The sequence below is a fragment of the Nerophis lumbriciformis genome, linkage group LG03 (assembly GCF_033978685.3).
Source record: "Nerophis lumbriciformis linkage group LG03, RoL_Nlum_v2.1, whole genome shotgun sequence".
Classification (NCBI taxonomy): Eukaryota; Metazoa; Chordata; class Actinopteri; order Syngnathiformes; family Syngnathidae; genus Nerophis; species Nerophis lumbriciformis.
The window spans coordinates 7,027,501-7,046,086 of record NC_084550.2 but is presented as its reverse complement, the minus strand read 5'-3'; the positions used below and the strand labels follow the sequence as shown (position 1 = coordinate 7,046,086).

Sequence of the window (18,586 nt, the reverse complement as noted above, 5' to 3'; positions counted from 1 at the left end):
ATGAAGTGCGCAGCGGAGGACAGAGTGTGACAGGGGGCATAAATGCGGGGTGTGTCGTCAGGACGAACAACAGAAAATGAATTAACTTAAATACTATGGACATGATTAGTGAAAGCAGGTGCGTGACTCAAAACGTGAAACAGGTGCGTGACGTGACAGGTGAAATCTAATGGTTGCTATGGTGACAAACAAGCGTGCACAATGAGTCCAAACGTGGAACAGGTGAAACTAATGGGTAATCATGCAAACAAGACAAGGGAGTGAAAAGCCAGAAACTAAACAAAACATGACTTAAAACAAAACATGATTACTTAGACATGACACTGTCATTATTTTCAATTATCACCTGCTTTCAATTAACTCTACTACTAATAGTTGCTAAATCATTTCAATAGATTAATTTATGTCTTATAGAAAGTGTAGTCGAACGGGTAAAGGGGTCGCCCTCTTTATCCATGAGGAGACTGAGGGCAGCTGCAGCAAGGTAGAGATTAAGCTATGAATTCTTACTTTAAAAAAATAAAAACACACACACAAAAATAACATTTCCGAGTCGAGCTTGAGTAAAATTGAGCAAGCAGAAGCCGCTTGAATCAATCATCAGGACACATTTGACCTTTAATTTGTTCTGTGATGCCTTTTATTTTGAAATATTAGCCCAAAACAAGCGTGGCGCCGCCAAAAGTAAATGGAGGCCATTTGTCTCCATGACGAAATATTGATTTCTTGTTTTTTTTTCAAACTTTGTCTCTGTAAATGTATCATCTCCTTTTATGCGCTGATGTTTTGGAATAAAAAAAAAAAAAAAAGTGCCACGCGGTAATGATGGCGAGATAACGGGACGGGCGGCATCGTGAGTCAAACGCGCTACAGTTGACTGCCTCGCGCACGTCTATGGATTCATGCGGAGAGTTTGGCTCAATTCATTCTCCTGAGCATTTTTTTCTGGGAAATGAAAGCAGAGTTAACCCTTTCCTTCTTCCACGCCGTGCAGCATCTAGCAGGGAACCTTTCATGGACAGGAAGTACTACGGCGATAAGAGTCAGGTTAGTGTAAATGACAATAAAGGTCTGATCTACTAAACCCAAAACCAGTGAAGTTGTCACGTTGTGTAAATTGTAAATAAAAACGGAATACAATGGTTTGTGTCTATCATACTTGCCAACCTTCCCGGATTTATATATACATATATATATATATACACATATATATATATATATACATATATATATATATACATATATATATATATATATATATATACACATATATATACATATATATATATATATATATATATATATATATACATACATATATATATACATATATATACATATATATATACATATATATATATACATACATATATATATACATATATATACGTATATATATATATATATATATATATATACACATACATATATACACATACATATATACATATATACATATATACACATACATATATACATATATACATATATATATATATATATATGTCTTAATAAGGTTATCCAAAAAATAGTGCTCGATACCGTAGTAGAGCGCAATATATCAGGAGATTTCTCCTGATGATTGAGGGTACCCCCCCTCATGAAACAGGCCTGTAGAGATGAAATAGTCTTGTGATTTTTTTTCCCACACACATATATATATATATATATATATATATATATATATATATATATATATATATATATATATATATATATATATATATATATATATATATATATATATATATATATATATATATATATATACATATATACAGTCATGGTCAAAAGTTTACATCCACTTGTAAAGAACATAATGTCATGGCTGTCTTGAGTTTCTAATAATTTGTACAACTCTGATTTTTTTTGTGCTCAATTTTTGTTTCATCTGACATCACATGGACAAAGATAAGACCTTCTGGAGGAAAGTTCTGTGATCAGATTAAACAAAATTGTAAATGTTTGGCCACAATACCCAGCAATATGTTAAGTGAAAAATTAAAATGAAGAATTATACCAAAATTATATTTAACCTAAAATTAAATTGTGTGCACTTTTAAATAGACATCAACTTTCAGTTTCAGATTAAATTGTTTTCACATACAAAACTTCTGGTCCAAATTTAGCTCAATCATTCTTTCTTTTTTTTTTTTTTTAAAACAGGCTTCGCTACACATTTGAATTAAAATGACATGGCTCTTGTCACGGCGGGGTTGCAGCTTGCTGCGAGGTTCGTTCCCCCGGGATGCAAACGGACCACTCCGGACAGGACATGCAGGTAGGAGCATGGTTTATTCTTGACAAAAAAAACAAAGCACCACCAAGAACAGAAAACCAGTGGAAAGCAAACACGTGCCAATCGCACTCGAAGCTAACTTAGCATAGGCTAGGAGACAAGCAAACTTACGTGACGAGAGCATGAAGCAAACAAAGAAGCCAGCACGAGTGTGGCGAGAGAGGTGAATAAATAGCTCTCTGATTAGTGGTCGACTGCAGGTGAGCGTGCCGACCACTAACCAGAGGCAGGTGAACCAAATGAATCCCAGTGTTTCCCACACATTCATTTATTTGTGGCGGCCCGCCACGAAAGAATTACGTCCGCCACAAATTGATTTTTCGGCTTTTGACTCGCTCGACCGCTCATAAAAGCAATGGGACTCTGTCTGTGAATGTACCTTGTAGTTACAACTCCGGTGCAGTAGGTGGCGGTAGCCTACTATGCATTGTAACTCCGCCAATAGCACTTAATTCACCTGGTGGGCCAGAAGAAGAAGAAGAAGAAGAAGAAGAAGAAGACGGCGGAGTAAAAGAACGGACCGACCGGATCAAAATACGAGGGTAATATAGGTTGTAGGTAGATAAGTTATAGCTGCATCGCTCGCGGCTCGTCATATATTTAACGTTAATCCACGATTTCACCGAGCGTTTCACTCACGGTGAGCAGCCTGACGCTGCTTCATTAACACCGCCGCTGTTGTCACGTCACGTGTTACCATACCGATGAGCTAACGTGTCCAGGTTATAACCCTGTTGTCAATAAACACACGTGGAGACGGTGCTTCAGATACTGCATTAATAATGAAGCTAAATTGTCCACTGCAGCATGTGAATGCAATGAAAAGAATAAAATCTGAGCCAACCAGCTGTTAAAATGTTGTCCAGGTTAATGTTTTGGCCATTAAAGGCCCTTCATTTCAAGATTTCAACTGTGATCGGGTTTTAAACAGGTGGCTGACCTGTTCAGATGGGTGTAACTCAGGGGTGCTCACACTTTTTCTGCAGGCGAACTACTTTTCAATTGATCAAGTCGTGGGGATCTACCTCATTCATATATATCATTTCTATTTACTTTTTTATGAAATATATGTTTTTGTTAACAAGTTAAAGGTGTTTAATGATAATGCAAGCATGTTTAACACATATAGCTAATATTGTTAATAAATTAAAGGTGTTTAATGATAATACAAGTATGTTTAATACATATAGTTAATATTGTTAACAAGTTAAAGGTGTTTAAAGATAATACAAGCATGTTTAACACATATTGTTAATAAATTAAAGGTGTTTAATGATAATACAAGTATGTTTAATACATATAGTTAATATTGTTAACAAGTTAAAGGTGTTTAATGACAATACAAGCATGTTTAACACATATAGTTAATATTGTTAACAAGTTAAAGGTGTTTAAAGATAATACAAGCATGTTTAACACATATAGTTAATATTGTTAACAAGTTAAAGGTGTTTAAAAATAATACAAGCATGTTTAACACATATAGATTCCTTTCTTTCATGAAGACAAGAATATAAGTTGGTGTATTACCTGATTGTGATGACTTGCATTGATAGGAATCAGACAGTGGTGCTGATAACGTCCGCATTTTCGAATGGAGGAGAAAAAAAGTCCTCCTTTCTGTCCAATACCACATGAAAGTGGTTGGTTTTTGGCATCTTATTTGTCCAGCTTCTGTACTCCTTTGTATACACTTTACAAGAAATACATTGTCGGCAAACTCCGTAGCTTGCTAGCTTGTGCACGCCAGCTTTCTGAGACTCTTATTTTGTTAGCGCAACTGTGCAGTCGGTACGGCGCCAGAGTCTGTTGAAATAAAGTGTTTCTCGCCTTCCTGTCGGTAATTTTAATGAGCTAAATATGTACATAAAGTGTTGTACTTATATTCCAACTCCGCGTTCTCCTTGGTCATCGCCGCTGCCGCCGTCACCCCCCGCCCCCCGACCACACCACCACAAATAGATGCCTGTCCTGTGGGAAACACTGAATCCCCATAGAAACCAAAACAAACCCAGAGGTGCACAAAACAGGAACTAAGGGAGTCCAAAAATAACAGAACATAACAAAAACATGATCCGGGCCACGGATCATGACAGCTCTGTCAATCCGTTCAGTCAGTTGCAGACGTGGGAGCTGGAAATTCAATCATTTTGTTTTTCTTCAGCTAATAAGCTAACGTAGCGTGAAGTTGAAATGGCAGTGTTATGTTAGCATTAGCATAACTAGGCTAGCTACTGTCGCTGACGTTTGTGTCCCCCCCTGCTCCTCTCCTTAATGCCCCGCTGTGGTATGTAATATATGGCGTCTATTACGTTGCGACCACAAGTGGGTGATGGAACTAAGCAATTTTCAGCCAAAGTATCTGAGCAGACTGCGAGAGTAAGGCTGGCATAAATATCATTTTGTCTTGTTTTGGCCACTTGGTGGAAGAATAATCCCAACGGTGATGTCACTGCACAAACACCTCCAAGGCGTTTTACCCTCTTCATTGTAAAACGGGCAGGCCTGAGACACACAACGCGCACCCTTTTGTGGACGCCATCTGCCACAGATGAGACCGTCAAACGCACACAAAGAAAACTTTAGATACTCTCCAGCGGAAGAAGTGAAACATCTTCTTTCACCGCCTCTATTATGTCGGTGTGACAACCGTACCCTCCCCCCCCCCTTCCCCCGCAGTCCTCCTGGGTGAATAATGATGTTTCCACAAGGAGAGGAGGCCTGAGGCGACGTGTCCTGATGGTCCAATCCAGGCCAGACTATGCGAGGAAAAAGCTGAATCCTTACAAGTCTTAGTGTTTATCTACGGAGTTTCCCCTCATTATTCTGAATCTGTATCAACCCCCCGAAGAAGTCCTTGCCTTCCGCGGCAAATTAGCGACACGATGTGTCCTTCGTGGGGACGTTGGCGGCGCTCTCCGCTCGCCATCAGCATCACTGTCAAACCTCCTGCGGGCCGGCGAGGACCACTGGAGGATTGCCGAAAGCCGAGGAGACAGCTGCTGTGCCTCCTACTAGAGATGCGCGGTTTGCGGGCACAACTGCGGAGTCCGCGGATTATCCGCGGATCGGGCGGATGAAATAAAAAAAAATTAGATTTTATCCGCGGGTCGTGTCGGGCAGTTGAAATAAAAAAAAATTAGATTTTAAATAGATTCAGGCGGGTGGCAGTTAAACCAATTGGGAAATATATATACATAGTTAAATGTTGTTACCCACATACGAAAAACGAGCAGGCACCTGCAGCATATGCCACTTTTACGGAGCGGAGAAGGGACGCCTCGCCGGGGTCCGGGACCGAGGCCCCTTCCCCCGAGAGGGCCCCACCGGGAGCCGTAGCTGAGGCGATCCGCGAGAAGGGCCCGACGCACGTCCAGGGTCACCACCGCGCCCACCGCACCGACACCCCGCCTCGTCCGCCTTCGCCGCGGCCGGCGTCACGCGCAGCAGGTAAGCAGCTTACCTGCCCGCCACCCCCGTGGCCGGGGGCTCGTAACAGGGGTCACTCCGCGCGCTCCGCCCGCGCAGCTTACCTGCCCGCCACCCCTGTTGCCGGGGGCGCGTAACAGGGGTCACTCCGCGCGCAGTGCGCTCACGAAAGGGGTGGGGCTCACCCTGGTTGACATAGACAGCAGGACGGTGGCCATGGAAGTCGGAACCCGCTAAAGAGTGTGTAACAACCCACCTGCCAAATCAACTAGCCCTGAAAATGGATGGCGCTGGAGCGTCGGGCCCATACCCGGCCGTCGCCGGCAGCGAGACGAGCTTGGAGGTGCGCTCAGCGCGGCTCCCATATGATTGCGCACTGGTGTGCGTCTGGGCCGTGACAGCGTGGCACGCAAATGTCTGTGCTGCATTGGATCAGTCTCCTTTCTTTAACAGGCAAAAGCTTTATAACCTCACTAATGCCTTGCATCGTCTATATTAGATATATAACAACGGGCGGGTGCGGTCGGGTGCGGTCGGGTGCGGTTCTGATTAAATGTTAGATCGGGTGGATGGCGGATGGTTGACGACTTTCTGATGCGGTTGCGGATGAAATAATTGCCTATCCACGCATCTCTACCTCCTACTCAGTTTTCAGGGTGTATCACAGTCCATGCAACAGATTAGTTCGCAAATATATCGACTCTTGATAAGCATCCTACAACCCATAGAAACACCTTAATCTGACTAACACACCTGGATATGCAATTAGAAACCAGATCTCTTAGTGGGTGGGTGCCACCGAAGGGGGACCCTGACCCAGTCTCAACACGTGGGTTACAACCCAAAAGCATCCATCCATCCATTTTCTACCGCTTATCCCTTTCGGGGTCGTGCCTATCTCAGCTACCACAAGCTTCTGGCAAGCTTCTGGTTAAATTTTTGAACACTCCTCTTGACAAAATTGGTGCAGTTCCGCTAGATTTGTTGGTTTTCTGACATGGACTTGTTTCTTCAGCATTGTCCACACGTTTAAAGGGGACCGTTATCACAATTTCAGAAGGGTTAAAACCATAAAAAATCAGTTCCCAGTGGCTTATTTTATTTTTCGAAGTTTTTTTCAAAATTTTACCCATCACGCAATATCCCTAAAAAAAAGCTTTTTAACCATCGTTATAAACACCCGTCCATTTTCCTGTGACGTCACATAGTGAGGCCGATACAAACAAACATGGCGGATAGAACAGCAAATTTATAGCGACATTAGCTCGGATTCAGACTCGGATTTCAGCGGTTTAAGCGATTCAACAGATTACGCATGTATTGAAACGGATGGTTGTAGTGTGGAGGCAGGTAGCGAAAACGAAATTGAAGAAGAAACTGAAGCTATTGAGCCATATCGGTTTGAACCGTGTGCAAGCGAAACCGACGAAAACGACACGACAGCCAGCGACACGGGAGAAAGCGAGGACGAATTCGGCGATTGCCCTCTAACCAACGATTGGTATGTGTTTGTTTGGCATTAAAGGAAACTAACAACTATGAACTAGGTTTACAGCATATGAAATACATTTGGCAACAACATGCACTTTGAGAGTGCAGACAGCCCAGTTTTCATCAATTAATATATTCTGTAGACATACCCTCATCCGCTCTCTTTTCCTGGGGGTCTGGCGGCAGATTTCTTTGACTTTATCGTTGGAAATGCATCTGCTTTGAGTGTCGCAGGATATCCACACATTCTTGCCATCTCTGTCGTAGCATAGCTTTCGTCGGTAAAGTGTGCGGAACAAACGTCCAATTTCTTGCCACTTTCGCATCTTTGGGCCACTGGTGCAACTTGAATCCGTCCCTGTTGGTGTTGTTACACCCTCCGACAACACACCGACGAGGCATGATGTCTCCAAGGTACGGAAAACAGTCGAAAAAACGGAAAATAACAGAGCTGATTTGACTCGGTGTTTGAGAAAATGGCGGATTGCTTCCCGTTGTGACGTCATCCCTCCGAGAGCGAATAATAGAAAGGCGTTTAATTCGCCAAAATTCACCCATTTAGAGTTCGGAAATCGGTTGAAAAAATATATGGTCTTTTTTCTGCAACATCAAGGTATATATTGACGCTTACATAGGTCTGGTGATAATGTTCCCCTTTAAGTCAGGACTTTGGGAAGGCCATTCTAAAACCTTAAACCTAGCCTGATTTAGCCATTCCTTTACCACTTTTGACGTGTGTTTGGGGTCATCGTCCTGTTGGAACACCCGACTGCGCCCGAGACCCAACCTCCGGGCTGGTGATTTTAGGTTGTCCTGAAGAATTTGGAGGTAATCCTCCTTTTTCATTGTCCCATTTAAAGCACCAGTCCTGTTGGCAGCAAAACAGGCCCAGAGCATATACTACCACCACCATGCTTGACGGTAGGTTTGGTGTTCCTGGGATTAAAGGCCTCAGCTTTTCTACTCCAAACATATTGCTGGGTATTGTGGCCAAACAGCTCAATTTTTGTTTCATCTGACATCAGTAGATCCGGCAGAACATAGACGCGGTCAGGTAATAGACAAATATCATCAATAGCTGGATGTAGTGCGGAATGAAGGAGTTTTTGAATCGAACTGCGGAATGAAGGAGTACTGTACTTTTCGGACTATAAGTCGCAGTTTTTTTTTCATAGTTTGGCCAGGGTCCAGTGCGACTTATATATGTTTTTCTCCTTCTTTATTATGCATTTTCGGCAGGTGCGACTTATACTCCGAAAAATACGGTAAGTACCGATTTGGTACTGTCATGATCCGTGGTCCGGATCATGTTTTTGTATTTTCTGTTAGTTTTGGACTCTTTTAGTTCCTGTTTGTGACACCTCTGAGTTTATTTTGGTTGCCACGGTTGCTCATTGTGTTCACCTGTCTCTGATTAGTGTTCGCCCGCTCACCTGCTACCCGAGCACTAATCAGAGGCATTATTTAAGCCTGCCTTTGCCAGTCAGTCGGCCTGGCGTCATTGTTTGCTTCCCGCAACCTACTAGTAAGTCTTGTTTGTTTCATGCCACAGTTTCGTGAGTGTTCCATGCCATAGTTTCATGCTCTCTTCACGTAAGTTTGCTTGTCTTCTAGTCCATGCTAAGTGGTAGCTTAGTTTTGAGTGCGATCAGCACATTATTCCTTTTGCTTGTTTTCTGTTTTTTGGTACTTTGCGTTATTTTCAAGATTAAATCATGTTCCTACCTGCAAGTCCTGTCCGGAGTCGTCCGTTTGCATCCCGGGAGAACGAACCGCGCAGTAAGCTGCAACCCCGCCGTGACAGGTACTGGTTTCGCGTAAAATGTAAATGATCTTTACTACAACCCAGGTCCACAGAAATGGAGCAATTTTTCATAAAAATGACCCCTTTTGTTAACAAAAGTAGTCAACCAAGTAGGTCATTGATGACCTAAAAGGGCACTTTTTCGTAATAAGAAGAACACGGTGACCTTATGGTGACCTTATATTATTTGTTACAACATTACGCCCCCCCCCCCCCTCCCCTCGCACGGTGCGCCCCCTCCCTTCCCGTATCATGACTCTTTTTGGACGTCACCACATCAAAAAATCAACACAAGATGTCAAAACGGCCAAAACTGTCAGGTGCCCAGGGAAGAAAAAAGAGAAAAGAAGAGGAGGAGAAACGAGAAAAGACAGAGGTAGCAGGTAGGTAACGTTAGCCTACATGAAATGATTTGTCTGTTACAGAATGTGATAGTAGCTGGCTTTTTAGCATTAAGCTAATGTTACATGATTCGGCAATTGCTAATCAATAAATAGCTAGTTCTGTTTTAACGTCGGGTTAATATTGTGGAGGGGGCTAAATTGTTATGGAAAATAATAATGTAACGTTAGGTAATTACAATACTCCCACCTTACATTCCTCAGGGACATTTGTATTAGATCTTTTAAGCAGATGTTTTTTGTTTACATTGTTATTGCCTTCTGGTTAGCTAATGTTTGCCCTGCAGGTAATAGTCACTTTTCCACCCCTTTATATATTAGGTATAGTTGTAAGTAAAAAAAAAAAGGTCAAAGACAAAGCTATTCAGTTTCTTGTGAGTATATACACTTCACTGCCGATGTGGGGGGGCGCCACCTAAAATCTTGCCTAGGGCGCCAGATTGGTTAGGGCCGGGCCTGGTGAGACCCATATAAAAGGCTTCCACTTTTACAAAGAGAATACGGCTCAGTTTTGGTTGTTTCTGGCGGCGGTTAGGTTCCATACCCACGTCCCGCCGCCATTAAAGGCCCATTATGTGCTTCAGCGTCCCTGCTGCCTGCTGACACTTCAAATGAAATGGGCCGTCCTAATCCTCATTAACTCGTCTGATTGCGCGTGAGAGGAAGCTGACGAAGGGTGCCACAACATCGTTCAAAGGTCAGCCAGGCGAGTCCGACTATGGGTTAGGGTCAATGACCGAGTCGAAACGCGACACAAGTAGCCAGACAGTTTGGACGATCGTATGCTAGCTTAAACCAGGTCATTCATCCATTGGACAAAAACTCCCAGAGACACACCCCGGCATAGGGTTGTACGGTATACCGGTATTAGTATAGTACCGCGATACTAATGAATCATATTAGATTCTATACCGCCTCTGAAAAGTACCAACTTGAGCCCCCGTCATCGTCATGTCATGACATTGCTGGTTTTACGAGCATAGGAGCATGTTCGGCAGCGCACACGTGGATGTGTTTAATGTACCCTAAGGTTTTTTGATGTGAATGACTATGTGGAGGGGAGACCGGATGCAATGGACGTCGAGTGGGTCTAGTATTACATTGTGAAAGTCCAGTCCATAGTGGATCTAACATAATAGTGTGAGAGTCCAGTCCATAGTGGATCTAACATAATATTGTGAGAGTCCAGTCCATAGTGGATCTAACATAATAGTGTGAGAGTCCAGTCCATAGTGGATCTAACATAATATTGTGAGAGTCCAGTCCATAGTGGATCTAACATAATAGTGAGAGTTCAGTCCATAGTGGATCTAGCATAATATTGTGAAAGTCCAGTCCATAGTGGATCTAACATAATATTGTGAAAGTCCAGTCCATAGTGGATCTAACATAATAGTGAGAGTCCAGTCCATAGTGAATCTAACATAATAGTGAGAGTCCAGTCCATAGTGGATCTAACATAATATTGTGAAAGTCCAGTCCATAGTGGATCTAACATAATAGTGAGAGTCCAGTCCATAGTGGATCTAGCATAATAGTGTGAGAGTCCAGTCCATAGTGGATCTAACATAATATTGTGAAAGTCCAGTCCATAGTGGATCTAACATAATAGTGAGAGTCCAGTCCATAGTGGATCTAACATAATATTGTGAAAGTCCAGTTCATAGTGGATCTAACATAATAGTGAGAGTCCAGTCCATAGTGGATCTAACATAATAGTGAGAGTCCAGTCCATAGTGGATCTAACATAATAGTGAGAGTCCAGTCCATAGTGGATCTAACATAATATTGTGAAAGTCCAGTTCATAGTGGATCTAACATAATAGTGAGAGTCCAGTCCATAGTGGATCTAACATAATATTGTGAAAGTCCAGTTCATAGTGGATCTAACATAATAGTGAGAGTCCAGTCCATAGTGGATCTAACATAATATTGTGAAAGTCCAGTTCATAGTGGATCTAACATGATAGTGAGAGTCCAGTCCATAGTGGATCTAACATAATAGTGAGAGTCCAGTCCATAGTGGACCTAACATAATATTGTGAGAGTCCAGTCCATAGTGGATCTAACATAATAGTGAGAGTTCAGTCCATAGTGGATCTAACATAATATTGTGAGAGTCCAGTCCATAGTGGATCTAACATAATAGTGAGAGTCCAGTCCATAGTGGATCTAACATAATAGTGTGAGAGTCCATTCCATAGTGGATCTAACATAATAGTGTGAGAGTCCAGTCCATAGTGGATCTAACATAATATTGTGAAAGTCCAGTCCATAGTGGATCTAACATAATAGTGAGAGTCCAGTCCATAGTGAATCTAACATAATAGTGAGAGTCCAGTCCATAGTGGATCTAACATAATATTGTGAGAGTCCAGTCCATAGTGGATCTAACATAATAGTGTGAGAGTCCAGTCCAAAGTGGATCTAACATAATAGTGAGAGTCCAGTCCATAGTGGATCTAACATAATAGTGAGAGTCCAGTCCATAGTGGATCTAACATAATAGTGTGAGAGTCCAGTCCACAGTGGATCTAACATAATAGTGTGAGAGTCCAGTCCATAGTGGATCTAACATAATATTGTGAAAGTCCAGTCCATAGTGGATCCAACATAATAGTGAGAGTCCAGTCCATAGTGGATCTAACATAATATTATGAAAGTCCAGTCCATAGTGGATCTAACATAATAGTGTGAGAGTCCAGTCCATAGTGGACCTAACATAATATTGTGAGAGTCCAGTCCATAGTGGATCTAACATAATATTGTGAAAGTCCAGTCCATAGTGGATCTAACATAATAGTGAGAGTCCAGTCCATAGTGAATCTAACATAATAGTGAGAGTCCAGTCCATAGTGGATCTAACATAATAGTGAGAGTCCAGTCCATAGTGAATCTAACATAATAGTGAGAGTCCAGTCCATAGTGGATCTAACATAATAGTGTGAGAGTCCAGTCCATAGTGGATCTAACATAATATTATGAAAGTCCAGTCCATAGTGGATCTAACATAATAGTGAGAGTCCAGTCCATAGTGGGGCCAGCTGGAGACCACCCCGAGCAGAGACAGGTCAGCAGCGCAGAGATGTCCCCAACCGATGCACAGGCGAGCGGTCCACCCTGGGTCCTGACTCTGGACAGCCAGCACTTCATCCATGACTTACATGTCTTACATTTACATCGTAAATGTAAGACTTCAACAAAGCTAACGTACGTGAGTTGGTAGACAATTAACACACTTTAACGAACCAAGCATACACCTTCATGTTAACCATAAGCATCTACAGAAGTCTTCAATCGTAACGAATTTCAACTTTAAAATGTTGATGCCAACGTACAATTTAGTAAACATTAAATAAATGTTTGTGTCAGAACAATTTTGTGACATTTTAGTCTTGCATTGATAGTAGCTTGTGTTTCATCAAACACTGAAGACAATTCATAGTCCCAAGATTCCTGAGAGTCCAGTCCATAGTGGATCTAACATAATATTGCGAGAGTCCAGTCCATAGTGGATCTAACATAAGAGTGAGAGTCAAGTCCATAATGAATCTAACATAATAGTGAGAGTCCAGTCCATAGTGGATCTAACATAATATTGTGAAAGTCCAGTTCATAGTGGATCTAACATAATAGTGAGAGTCCAGTCCATAGTGGATCTAACATAATAGTGAGAGTCCAGTCCATAGTGGACCTAACATAATATTGTGAGAGTCCAGTCCACAGTGGATCTAACACAATAGTGAGAGTCCAGTCCATAGTGGATCTAACATAATAGTGAGAGTCCAGTCCATAGTGGATCTAACATAATATTGTGAGAGTCCAGTCCATTGTGGATCTAACATAATAGTGAGAGTCCAGTCCATAGTGGATCTAACATAATATTGTGAGAGTCCAGTCCATAGTGGATCTAACATAATATTGTGAGAGTCCAGTCCTTAGTGGATCCAACATAATAGTGAGAGTCAAGTCCATAATGAATCTAACATAATAGTGAGAGTCCAGTCCATAGTGGATCTAACATAATATTGTGAAAGTCCAGTTCATAGTGGATCTAACATAATAGTGAGAGTCCAGTCCATAGTGGATCTAACATAATATTGTGAGAGTCCAGTCCATAGTGGATCTAACATAATAGTGAAAGTCCAGTCCATAGTGGATCTAACATAATAGTGTGAGAGTCCAGTCCATAGTGGATCTAACATAATATTGTGAAAGTCCAGTCCATGGTGGATCTAACATAATATTATGAAAGTCCAGTCCATGGTGGATCTAACATAATAGTGAGAGTCCAGTCCATAGTGGGGCCAGCCGGAGACCACCCCGAGCAGAGACGGGTCAGCAGCGCAGAGATGTCCCCAACCGATGCACAGGCGAGTGGTCCACCCCGGGTCCTGACTCTGGACAGCCAGCACTTCATCCATGACTTACATGTCTTACATTTACATCGTAAATGTAAGACTTCAACAAAGCTAACGTACGTGAGTTGGTAGACAATTAACACACTTTAACGAACCAAGGATACACCTTCATGTTAACCATAAGCATCTACAGAAGTCTTCAATCGTAACGAATTTCAACTTTAAAATGTTGATGCCAACGTACAATTTAGTAAACATTAAATAAATGTTTGTGTCACAACAATTTTGTGACATTTTAGTCTTGCATTGATAGTAGCTTGTGTTTCATCAAACACTGAAGACAATTCATAGTCCCAAGATTCCTGAGAGTCCAGTCCATAGTGGATCTAACATAATATTGCGAGAGTCCAGTCCATAGTGGATCTAACATAATAGTGAGAGTCAAGTCCATAATGAATCTAACATAATAGTGAGAGTCCAGTCCATAGTGGATCTAACATAATATTGTGAAAGTCCAGTTCATAGTGGATCTAACATAATAGTGAGAGTCCAGTCCATAGTGGATCTAACATAATAGTGAGAGTCCAGTCCATAGTGGACCTAACATAATATTGTGAGAGTCCAGTCCATAGTGGATCTAACACAATAGTGAGAGTCCAGTCCATAGTGGATCTAACATAATAGTGAGAGTCCAGTCCATAGTGGATCTAACATAATATTGTGAGAGTCCAGTCCATTGTGGATCTAACATAATAGTGAGAGTCCAGTCCATAGTGGATCTAACATAATATTGTGAGAGTCCAGTCCATAGTGGATCTAACATAATATTGTGAGAGTCCAGTCCATAGTGGATCTAACATAATAGTGAGAGTCAAGTCCATAATGAATCTAACATAATAGTGAGAGTCCAGTCCATAGTGGATCTAACATAATATTGTGAAAGTCCAGTTCATAGTGGATCTAACATAATAGTGAGAGTCCAGTTCATAGTGGATCTAACATAATAGTGAGAGTCCAGTCCATAGTGGACCTAACATAATATTGTGAGAGTCCAGTCCATAGTGGATCTAACACAATAGTGAGAGTACAGTCCATAGTGCATCTAACATAATATTGTGAGAGTCCAGTCCATTGTGGATCTAACATAATAGTGAGAGTCCAGTCCATAGTGGACTTAACATAATATTGTGAGAGTCCAGTCCATAGTGGATCTAACATAATAGTGAGAGTCCAGTCCATAGTGGATCTAACATAATATTGTGAGAGTCCAGTCCATAGTGGATCTAACATAATAGTGAAAGTCCAGTCCATAGTGGATCTAACATAATAGTGTGAGAGTCCAGTCCATAGTGGATCTAACATAATATTGTGAAAGTCCAGTCCATGGTGGATCTAACATAATAGTGAGAGTCCAGTCCATAGTGGATCTAACATAATATTGTGAGAGTCCAGTCCATAGTGGATCTAACATAATAGTGAGAGTCCAGTCCATAGTGGATCTAACATAATATTGTGAGAGTCCAGTCCATAGTGGATCTAACATAATATTGTGAGAGTCCAGTCCTTAGTGGATCCAACATAATAGTGAGAGTCAAGTCCATAATGAATCTAACATAATAGTGAGAGTCCAGTCCATAGTGGATCTAACATAATATTGTGAAAGTCCAGTTCATAGTGGATCTAACATAATAGTGAGAGTCCAGTCCATAGTGGATCTAACATAATATTGTGAGAGTCCAGTCCATAGTGGATCTAACATAATAGTGAAAGTCCAGTCCATAGTGGATCTAACATAATAGTGTGAGAGTCCAGTCCATAGTGGATCTAACATAATATTGTGAAAGTCCAGTCCATGGTGGATCTAACATAATAGTGAGAGTCCAGTCCATAGTGGGGCCAGCCGGAGACCACCCCGAGCAGAGACGGGTCAGCAGCGCAGAGATGTCCCCAACCGATGCACAGGCGAGTGGTCCACCCCGGGTCCTGACTCTGGACAGCCAGCACTTCATCCATGACTTACATGTCTTACATTTACATCGTAAATGTAAGACTTCAACAAAGCTAACGTACGTGAGTTGGTAGACAATTAACACACTTTAACGAACCAAGCATACACCTTCATGTTAACCATAAGCATCTACAGAAGTCTTCAATCGTAACGAATTTCAACTTTAAAATGTTGATGCCAACGTACAATTTAGTAAACATTAAATAAATGTTTGTGTCACAACAATTTTGTGACATTTTAGTCTTGCATTGATAGTAGCTTGTGTTTCATCAAACACTGAAGACAATTCATAGTCCCAAGATTCCTGAGAGTCCAGTCCATAGTGGATCTAACATAATATTGCGAGAGTCCAGTCCATAGTGGATCTAACATAATAGTGAGAGTCAAGTCCATAATGAATCTAACATAATAGTGAGAGTCCAGTCCATAGTGGATCTAACATAATATTGTGAAAGTCCAGTTCATAGTGGATCTAACATAATAGTGAGAGTCCAGTCCATAGTGGATCTAACATAATAGTGAGAGTCCAGTCCATAGTGGACCTAACATAATATTGTGAGAGTCCAGTCCATAGTGGATCTAACACAATAGTGAGAGTCCAGTCCATAGTGGATCTAACATAATAGTGAGAGTCCAGTCCATAGTGGATCTAACATAATATTGTGAGAGTCCAGTCCATTGTGGATCTAACATAATAGTGAGAGTCCAGTCCATAGTGGATCTAACATAATATTGTGAGAGTCCAGTCCATAGTGGATCTAACATAATATTGTGAGAGTCCAGTCCATAGTGGATCTAACATAATAGTGAGAGTCAAGTCCATAATGAATCTAACATAATAGTGAGAGTCCAGTCCATAGTGGATCTAACATAATATTGTGAAAGTCCAGTTCATAGTGGATCTAACATAATAGTGAGAGTCCAGTTCATAGTGGATCTAACATAATAGTGAGAGTCCAGTCCATAGTGGACCTAACATAATATTGTGAGAGTCCAGTCCATAGTGGATCTAACACAATAGTGAGAGTACAGTCCATAGTGCATCTAACATAATATTGTGAGAGTCCAGTCCATTGTGGATCTAACATAATAGTGAGAGTCCAGTCCATAGTGGACTTAACATAATATTGTGAGAGTCCAGTCCATAGTGGATCTAACATAATAGTGAGAGTCCAGTCCATAGTGGATCTAACATAATATTGTGAGAGTCCAGTCCATAGTGGATCTAACATAATAGTGAAAGTCCAGTCCATAGTGGATCTAACATAATAGTGTGAGAGTCCAGTCCATAGTGGATCTAACATAATATTGTGAAAGTCCAGTCCATGGTGGATCTAACATAATAGTGAGAGTCCAGTCCATAGTGGATCTAACATAATATTGTGAGAGTCCAGTCCATAGTGGATCTAACATAATAGTGAAAGTCCAGTCCATAGTGGACCTAACATAATATTGTGAGAGTCCAGTCCATAGTGGATCTAACATAATGTTGTGAGAGTCCAGTCCATTGTGGATCTAACATAATAGTGAGAGTCCAGTCCATAGTGGATCTAACATAATAGTGTGAGAGTCCAGTCCATAGTGGATCTAACATAATAGTGAGAGTCCAGTCCATAGTGAATCTAACATAATAGTGAGAGTCCAGTCCATACTGGATCTAACATAATATTATGAAAGTCCAGTCCATAGTGGATCTAACATAATAGTGAGAGTCCAGTCCATAGTGAATCTAACATAATAGTGAGAGTCCAGTCCATAGTGGGGCCAGCCAGAGACCACCCCGAGCGGAGACGGGTTAGCAGCGCAGAGATGTCCCCAACCGATGCACAGGCGAGTGGTCCACCCTGGGTCCTGACTCTGGTCTTACATTTACATCGTAAATGTAAGACTTCAACAAAGCTAACGTACGTGAGTTGGTAGACAATTAACACACTTTAACGAACCAAGCATACACCTTCATGTTAACCATAAGCATCTAAAGAAGTCTTCAATCGTAACGAATTTCAACTTTAAAATGTTGATGCCAACGTACAATTTAGTAAACATTAAATAAATGTTTGTGTCACAACAATTTTGTGACATTTTAGTCTTGCATTGATAGTAGCTTGTGTTTCATCAAACACTGAAGACAATTCATAGTCCCAAGATTCCTGAGAGTCCAGTCCATAGTGGATCTAACATAATATTGCGAGAGTCCAGTCCATAGTGGATCTAACATAATAGTGAGAGTCAAGTCCATAATGAATCTAACATAATAGTGAGAGTCCAGTCCATAGTGGATCTAACATAATATTGTGAAAGTCCAGTTCATAGTGGATCTAACATAATAGTGAGAGTCCAGTCCATAGTGGATCTAACATAATAGTGAGAGTCCAGTCCATAGTGGACCTAACATAATATTGTGAGAGTCCAGTCCATAGTGGATCTAACACAATAGTGAGAGTCCAGTCCATAGTGGATCTAACATAATAGTGAGAGTCCAGTCCATTGTGGATCTAACATAATAGTGAGAGTCCAGTCCATAGTGGATCTAACATAATATTGTGAGAGTCCAGTCCATTGTGGATCTAACATAATAGTGAGAGTCCAGTCCATAGTGGATCTAACATAATATTGTGAGAGTCCAGTCCATAGTGGATCTAACATAATAGTGAAAGTCCAGTCCATAGTGGATCTAACATAATAGTGTGAGAGTCCAGTCCATAGTGGATCTAACATAATAGTGAGAGTCAAGTCCATAATGAATCTAACATAATAGTGAGAGTCCAGTCCATAGTGGATCTAACATAATAG

The 18,586-nt window shown here is 41.3% G+C and overlaps 1 protein-coding gene across 2 annotated transcripts in view; it reads right to left on the bottom strand.

Annotated features, from left to right (window-relative positions):
* The window catches only part of srrm4 (serine/arginine repetitive matrix 4), a 166,783-nt gene that overhangs the window by 146,801 nt on the left and 1,396 nt on the right, over window positions 1–18,586 (bottom strand). The window lies entirely within an intron of this gene.